Here is a 7,497-nt window from a genome sequence, read left to right on the forward strand (position 1 = left end):
GGGAGAATGTTTAGGAGCAGCGTTCTGGAATTAGATCATGGAGATGGTGGCACAACCTTGGGTATATTGTAAAAGCTACTGAATTGCACACTTCTTTTTTTTTTGAGACAGGCTGGCCTTGAACTCACTATGTAGCCCAGGCTTACCTCAAACTCTTGGAGATTCTCCTGTCTGAGCCTCCTGAGAGCTAGGATAACAGATGTGTGCCCACACACCTGGTTCACAATGGCTCTGATCCAAACGTTCTGTTTCCTGTGAGTCCCTGTGAGTTCTCTTCTGTTTCCTGTGAGTCTGTTTCTAGGACAGTATGGGCATAACCATAGATGCTTAAAACATATTTGCTGAATAAATGAGAGTAAGACCAAGGCTGGATTCAGACCTTCCCAGACCTTGTGTATTAAAAGGGTTACAGCAACTCCTCCATTGTAATCGCAAAGATACGAACTAAACTGTAAAAGGAGTATAGGAAATGCCGTCAGTGCCGATGAAGGGTGCATGCCTGTAATCCCACGTACTCAGGAGGCTGAGGCACAGTCCCAGGCCAGCTTGAGTGATTTAGTGGGATCTTGTCTCAAAATTAAATAAAAAGGCCGGGCATGGTGGCACACCTGTAATCCCAGCATTCAGGAGGCTGAGGCAGGAGGATCATTGCAAGTTTGAGACCAGACTGGGCTACAAAGTGAGCTCAAGGCCAACCTGAACTTCATAGCGAGACCCTATTTCAAAAAGACCAAAAATAAATAAATAAAAAGGGCTGGGGTTATAGCTCAGTGGTAGAGTGTCCCTGGTTCAATCACCAGTACTAGGGGGGGAAAAAAAAAAAAGAAAGATGGACATGGTGGTGCATGCCTATAATTTCAGCACTTCAGGAAGCTGAGGCAGGAGGATCACAAATTCAAGCCCTGGGCAACTTAGTGACTTAGAGAGAACTTGTTTCAAAGTTTAAAAAAATTAAAGAGGGCTGGCAATGGCAGCTCAGTGCAAAGGTCCTGGGTCCAATCTGCAGCACTGAAAAAAAGAAAGAAAGGAAAAGAGAAAAAAGAAAGAAAGGTTCTGATTTTTCCTGATGGTCATTTGCTGTTTCTCCCTCTCCCCTCTCCCCTCTCCCCTCTCCCCTCCCCCCTTCCCCCTACCCCTCTCTCTCAGGTTCGCTTCCTTTTGGTCTTGCTTGCCAGAGGTAACTGGGCCGGTGGAAGCAATGGGATGGCATCATCTCCGGGGGGCTGGGCCAGGCTGTCCTGGCCCTGCTGTGCAGATGGGTTTGGAGCCGCCAGTGGGCGGGCGGAGTGTGAGTGACAGCGGGCGGTGCAGAGGCAGCGCAAGAGTCCGGTGGGATGCGGTCAGATGAAAGGGCAGGGGCAGGCTCCTGGGAGCAGGTCCTGGAGAGGGCCGGAGGAGACAGCAGTGGCTCCCAGGGCACATGGAGGTGGCGGCAGTGGGGCCGGTGAATAAGTGCAGCAGGGTGTTCCAATAGGATGGCCCCGGGGGAAGGCCACAGGTGCAGGAGTCACCCGGGGCTCCAGGGCCAGCCGGGAGTTGGAGGAGGAGACGGTGCTCGGTTGGGGGTGCTATTGTTAGCTGGCCTGGAGCACAGCAGGCACACCCTACAGGCTAAGCAAGGATTAGAGGTCAGCATGCAGGATTTCGAGGTGTTTGCCATGTACAAAAGACAAGACTAGGGCTGACCCTGGAACCCGGGGCCTTGCTCATGCTCGGCAAGCACTCTACTTCTGAGCTCTATCCCCACCCCTCTGGTTATTTTTTTTTTCTCACAAATCATATTTTACTAAAGAAAAAAAACATCCCTTATCTTGGCATGGTGGCGTACACCTGTGATCCCAGCATTCAGGAGGCTGAGGCAAGAGGATCTATGCAAGTTAGAGGATAGCAGCACAGGTAGGCTGCGTAGTGAGTTTGAGGCCAGCCTGACCTAAATAGCAAGACCTTGCGTTAAAAACAAATAAATAAATAAAAGATATGATGCAGACACAAACTCAAGATTCTTTTTTTTTTTTAATTTTTTTGGTTGTTGTTGTTGGTTTTGGTTTTTCTCCGGTACCGGGAAGCGAACTCACGACCTTGCGCTTGCCAGGCAGGTGCTTTGCCGCTGAGCTAAATCCCCAGCCCTTTTTTTTTTTTTGAGACAGGGTCTTGCTATGGAGTTCAGACTGCCCTTGAGCTCACTTTGTAGCCCAGGCTGGTCTCGAACTCACAATGATCCTCCTGCTTCAGTGGCTAAAATATCCAAATTACTTATTGCTTAGTGAAGCTGTTAAATATCTGGTAAATCAGGTGGCTTTTGTGGCACACACATGTTTTTTTTTGTTTTGTATTGTATTGGGAATCAAACTCATGATCTCAGGCTTGCCAGGCAAGCACTTATACCTCTGGGCTACATCCCCAGCCCTCAAACTCAAGCTTCTTAACCTCAATTTCAGGTTCATCTTGGCTTGCTAAGATGCTCTAAAATTCTCTAGATAAACCATTTCCTTGTGAAAGTGTATAAACAGCCTGAGTTATTTAGCCACGGCCCTTCCGATTTTTTATTCTGAGACACAGTGTTGCCCCTGTTGGCCTCCAGCTTGCCATTCTCTGGCCTCAGCCTCTGAAGTAGCTGAGATTCCAGGCGTGTGCCACCAGGTGAGCCAAGTGTCATGGTACTTGCCTGTAATCTCAGCACTCTGGTAGGCTGAGGCAGGAGAATTGCAAGTTCTGCTCAGCCTGGTCCGTTTCTTATGTTTCAAAATTAAAAGAAAAGGGCTGGGGATGGTGGCTCAGTGCAAAGACCTTGGGTTCAATCCCCAGTTGTGAAAAATAATAATAAAAGTTGGGGAACGGGGCTGGGGATTTAGCTCAGCGGCAAAGCGTCTGCCTGGCAAGTGCAAGGTCGTGAGTTTGGTTCCCGGTACTGGAGAAAAACCAAAAAAAAAAAAAAAAAAAAAAGGTGGGGAAGGATTTTTGGCTCAGGATTTCTTAGCAAAATAAGAGAGGGGCTAGGGCTTAAAAGGTCTCCTGCCCTTGGGAGAAAGCCCTTCCAATGTGTTCATTTGTTTCACCCTGCATAACTCCTGCTCTACAAACAAGGAGGGCCTGCTAGGGACCACTGGGAGGGCCAGAGTAGCAGAACTCAGGGAGCTCCTGACACCTAGCTGGTAGCAGTGGGAACCTGGGAATGTGGACAGCAAATATTCACGCTGGATCTTGAATCCAGGATCCTGGTGCTTCCTGCTTGGGGTAAGGATGAAAGAGAACTGTGGGTCAGTCTGGGTCTTCCTCAACCCTTAATATTTCTGGGTGCCATAGTTTTTGTTTTGTTTTGTTTTGTCTTTTTGAGATAGGGTCTCACTATGCAGTTCGGGCTGGCCTTGTGTAGCCCAGGCTGGCCTCAAACTCGCAACGATCCTCCTGCCTCAGCCTCCTGAGTGCTAGGATTACAAACATGCACCACCATATCTGGCCAAAGATTTTTTTTTAAGGAAAAGGAAAATATTCATATGCATATGAAATCTAAGACGACAGCATTTGCAAATGGAAAGGCATTGTACAAACTGTGCAGCACGTAAAACACCAGGCCCTTGATCTCCAGAGTGGCCTGTGATGGTCCTGGGAGCTTGTGGAACCCCCCTCCCCAATACTCTGCCTTCACAGCCCCTCCCTCCTAGCTGTGCTGCAGAAATGCCAGGCTGCTTTGGACCCACAGGCCAGTTCATCCGTCCAAGTGCCCTGTGACCTGTGAAATGAGCTGGCTCATGACATAGAGCAGATTTCCAAGTCACTTCCAAGGCCCTTCCTCTTTTAACCTCAGGCCCTTTATACTCGCAGAGGTTCTACTGTTACAGACAGCTAAGTCAGGCAGAAAGGAGGCCCATCTGAAGAAGATTAAAGTCACAGGGCCAGATTTACCTACTGCCTTAAGGAACGGAATAGGGGTTTGGGATTATGGGTGTTAGCCCTTAGAGCTTTCCCATTGTCTCCCTGGGGTGAGCCATCCTCTCCCACCCACTCTGACTAAGACCACCAAGACAGACTAAGACTGTAAGACTAAAGACAAGACTGACACTACGATCAGCCAAGGTTAATGATGTCACCCATGTGCCCTTGCTACCCCTGGATCAATATGACTCTACTTGCAATCTTATTGGTTGACCATAATTTTGACCCACATTGTACCCGCCTCGTGATTTTGCTCTATAAAACTTCCTTTGAGAGGTGGGCTGGTTGGCAACCCATTCGGGACCCCTCCTGTCTCTCAGGAGCTATTTTCCTATTCCCTATTCCTATTCTTGCTCCCCATTTCTATGCCTCAATAAATTTTCCCACTCTTAACCTCCATTGCTCCTTAGAATTCATCCTTTGATTTCAGGGAACATGGACTCGGTCTATCTGACATCTAGCATTTCCCCTACATCACTACCACCAACAATCAGCTCTCAGAAAGGATTATGTAGGGGCATGGTGATATATACTTATATAATCCCTGCTACTTGGGAGGCTGAGGCAGGAGGGCTACGAATTCGAGGCTGGCCTGAGAAATTTAGCAATACCCTGTGTCAAAATTAAAAGGGCTGGGGCTGTAGCTCCCTGGCTTCAGTCCTCAGTACTGCACACCTATGTCCACACTCACTGACGCCCACACACGGGTTACTTCCTCTCATGCATGACGTTGGTGTTATTTTACGACAGGGTCTTGCTACACAGCCCAGGCTGGCCTTGAATTTGCCATCCTCTTGCCTCAGCCTCCTGAGTCACTAGGATCACAGGCATGGGCCACCACACCTGGCTATTCAGTGTCATTTTCAGTGAGACAAAAACATTACTCAGCGTGAGCACATATCGAAGATTTTACTCTGACAGGGGCCCAGCAGGAGGCAAAAAGTCAAAGGAAGGGTCTAGAAGCTCTGAAAGTGGGAAAGCCGGGATAAACAGGCTCAGGAGCTAGCTAACGTCTGAAGGGCAGTGAAATCATGACCCCGGGGACTAGCACCAACCTCCCCCAGCTTTTGCCAGTTCTCATGTCACCTCTGGGCTCTGCTCGGTCACACTTGCCTAGAAAAGAGGGAATCCTTGGATGGGCCTGTGAGCCAGTGTGACACTGAGAGGACATTGAGACGGCCTTTTGCCTTATTTCCAAATTCTGGATAATTTTTCTTAACCCATGTGGGGCAAGAATCTACAAGTGACCTTTGGAGGGCCCATGACAGGACTCACCTCCCACTCTGGATGGGCGTGTGCGTCTTTAGGGGGAGGGATTTGTAGGTGTCATTAGGTTAGGTTATCAAGGCCGTGACCCCTCCCTGTATAACTCAGGGTGTCACCTGCTTCTCCCACCTTCTCCTGCAAAGGGGGAAAGTTGGCTTCCTGACACTACAAGAGGATCACACTCCTACCGCCCGTCCCAGTCCTGAGGTCCCCATGTCTAGGACCTGGCAGTGCAGGCAGAAATAAGGCTGGCCCGGCCCTGGCTATGAGCAAGGCAGGATGCCAACTTTTCTTTTTGTTTTTTTGAGACAGGGCCTGTCTATGTAGTTCAGGCTGGCCTTGAACTAACCCTATGGCCCAGGCTCACCTCGAACTTGCTGGAATCCTCCTGCCTCAGCCTCCCAAGTGCTGGGATTACAGATGCACACCACCATGCACAGTAAGGCAGCCTTCTAATAGCATTCAGTAAGTCATTTACTGCTCTGTGCTCCACCCACCACAAGATGACAGAAGAAAGCTCAAGGCCTAGCCTGAACAAGCGCTCTCCAGGTGGACTATGCTGGCTGGGGCCTCAAGGTGTTTTAGGGTCTCAGGTAATAATGGTGATCTTTAAATTATTGTGACCAATTAAAAACCTTCATACTCTGGGAGGCTGAGGCAGGAGGATTGTTGCGAGTTCTAGACCTGCCTGGGCTACAAAGTGAGCTCAAGGCCAGCCTGAACTGCATAGGGAGACCCTGTACTGGGCTGGGGATATAGCTCAGCAGCACAAGCACCTGCCTAGCAAGCTTGAGGTTCTGAGTTCGATTCCCAGTACCAAAAAAAAAAAAAAAAAAAAAGAGCCCCTGTCTCAAAAAGATAAATAAATAAATAAATAAAACCACGGGCTCCCTGGAGGGAACATAATCGCAGCTGGAGCTTATACGATGCCTACAGTGTACCTGAGAATGCCTCTGGTGCACTGCCTGATGTCATTCATGTCATCTTCCTTACCATTTTCCAAGACAACTTCGGCTCTCCCATTTTACAGACCAAGAAACCGGGTGCACAGAGGTCTGAAGTTTGCTCCGACAGGAAGTGGCAGAGTCAGAACTGAACTCGGGCCAAGTGGTTCTGGCGTTCATGCTCCCAAGACTGCTTCTCCAAACACACAGACGAACTAAAAGAAGAGAAAAAGGAAATGGCAATGGAAAGGCTTGTGCTCTTGTTTGTGCCCTTGCCGAATTCTCACGTTTATTCTTTTTTCCTTTCCTCTCTGCCTTCCCTCCCTCCCTCCTTCCTTTCTAGCCTCCTGCTTTAGCCACTCAGGGTGCTAGGATTATAGGTGTGCACCACTGTGCCTGGCTCAATGCCCTCATTTTTTTTCTTTTTTTGGTCTTTTTGAGACAGGGTCTCCCTATGCATTTCAGGCTGGACTTGAGCTCACTTTGTAGCTCAGGGTGGTTTCGAACTCGAGATGATCCTCCTGCCTCAGCCTCCCAAGTGCTGGGATTACAGGCGTGCGCCCTCATTTTTTTAAGTGAAGACACTGAGGCCTGTGAGGATTACAAAAGATCCAGGCAGCCACCCCAGGCTCTGATGCCTCTGGTTGTAAACCCGGCGCTCACAGGTTACCAGGTCACAGGACGAGCCTGTTGGATTACACACAGTTTGTTCCAATGGTCTTTCCGGTGTGCACCTCTGGCTGCCTTAGGTTTGCTTTCCTTGCATTACCTGTTTGTCCTCGTCAACCCCGATGATGCTGGCTGGGCAAACATCACCTCTGCTATTTACTCAAAACTCTTAATAGGGGCCAGGGATCAAGTTCAGGGGACTCCAGGCTTTGGAGAGGGGCAGAAGCACAGTGCCCTGAGACTGCAACATTGTTTCCTATGGGACAGGGAGCAGCCCTGCAATAGATCTTACACACTTTGGATCAGAGTTTTCTGGGAGCTGGCTGACAAAGGTGGCTGCAGGGACAGCGGGGCTCAGCTGTCTTCTGGGCGGGGCATTGGCTTTCCACACTTTGTGTCATCTATTTAGGTGGGACAATAGTGTTGGTGGTTATTTTCTTTCCTTTTGTTTCATTTTTAAAAATTTTTAACTTTACTTTCTGCTCTTCTTCCTCTTGATTTTTTTCCCCCAGTGTATGTTATCTTATGTTTAAAAAAAAAAATACTAAACTGGGCGTGGTGGTGCACTCCTGTAATCCCACCACTCGGGAGGCTGAGGCAGGAGGATTGTTGTGAGTTCGAGACCAGCCTGGGCTACAAAGTGAGCTCCAGGCCAGCCTGAACTGCATAGCGAGACCCCATATAT

The 7,497-nt window shown here is 49.0% G+C and overlaps 1 long non-coding RNA gene across 1 annotated transcript in view; it reads right to left on the bottom strand.

The window, feature by feature from the left end:
- Window positions 1-968: 968 nt before the first annotated feature.
- The window catches only part of LOC102018106, a 20,052-nt gene continuing 13,523 nt past the window's right edge, over window positions 969-7,497 (bottom strand). Inside the window, exons 2-4 of the long non-coding RNA XR_001233992.1 lie at window positions 6,193-6,358; window positions 1,134-1,379; window positions 969-1,008 (exon numbers count right to left, since the gene is read on the bottom strand). This is a non-coding gene — a long non-coding RNA (uncharacterized LOC102018106). The remainder of the gene's footprint in view (window positions 1,009-1,133; window positions 1,380-6,192; window positions 6,359-7,497) is intronic.

Source organism: Chinchilla lanigera, unplaced genomic scaffold, assembly GCF_000276665.1.
Source record: "Chinchilla lanigera isolate Chin_1 unplaced genomic scaffold, ChiLan1.0 scaffold00021, whole genome shotgun sequence".
NCBI lineage: Eukaryota > Metazoa > Chordata > Mammalia > Rodentia > Chinchillidae > Chinchilla > Chinchilla lanigera.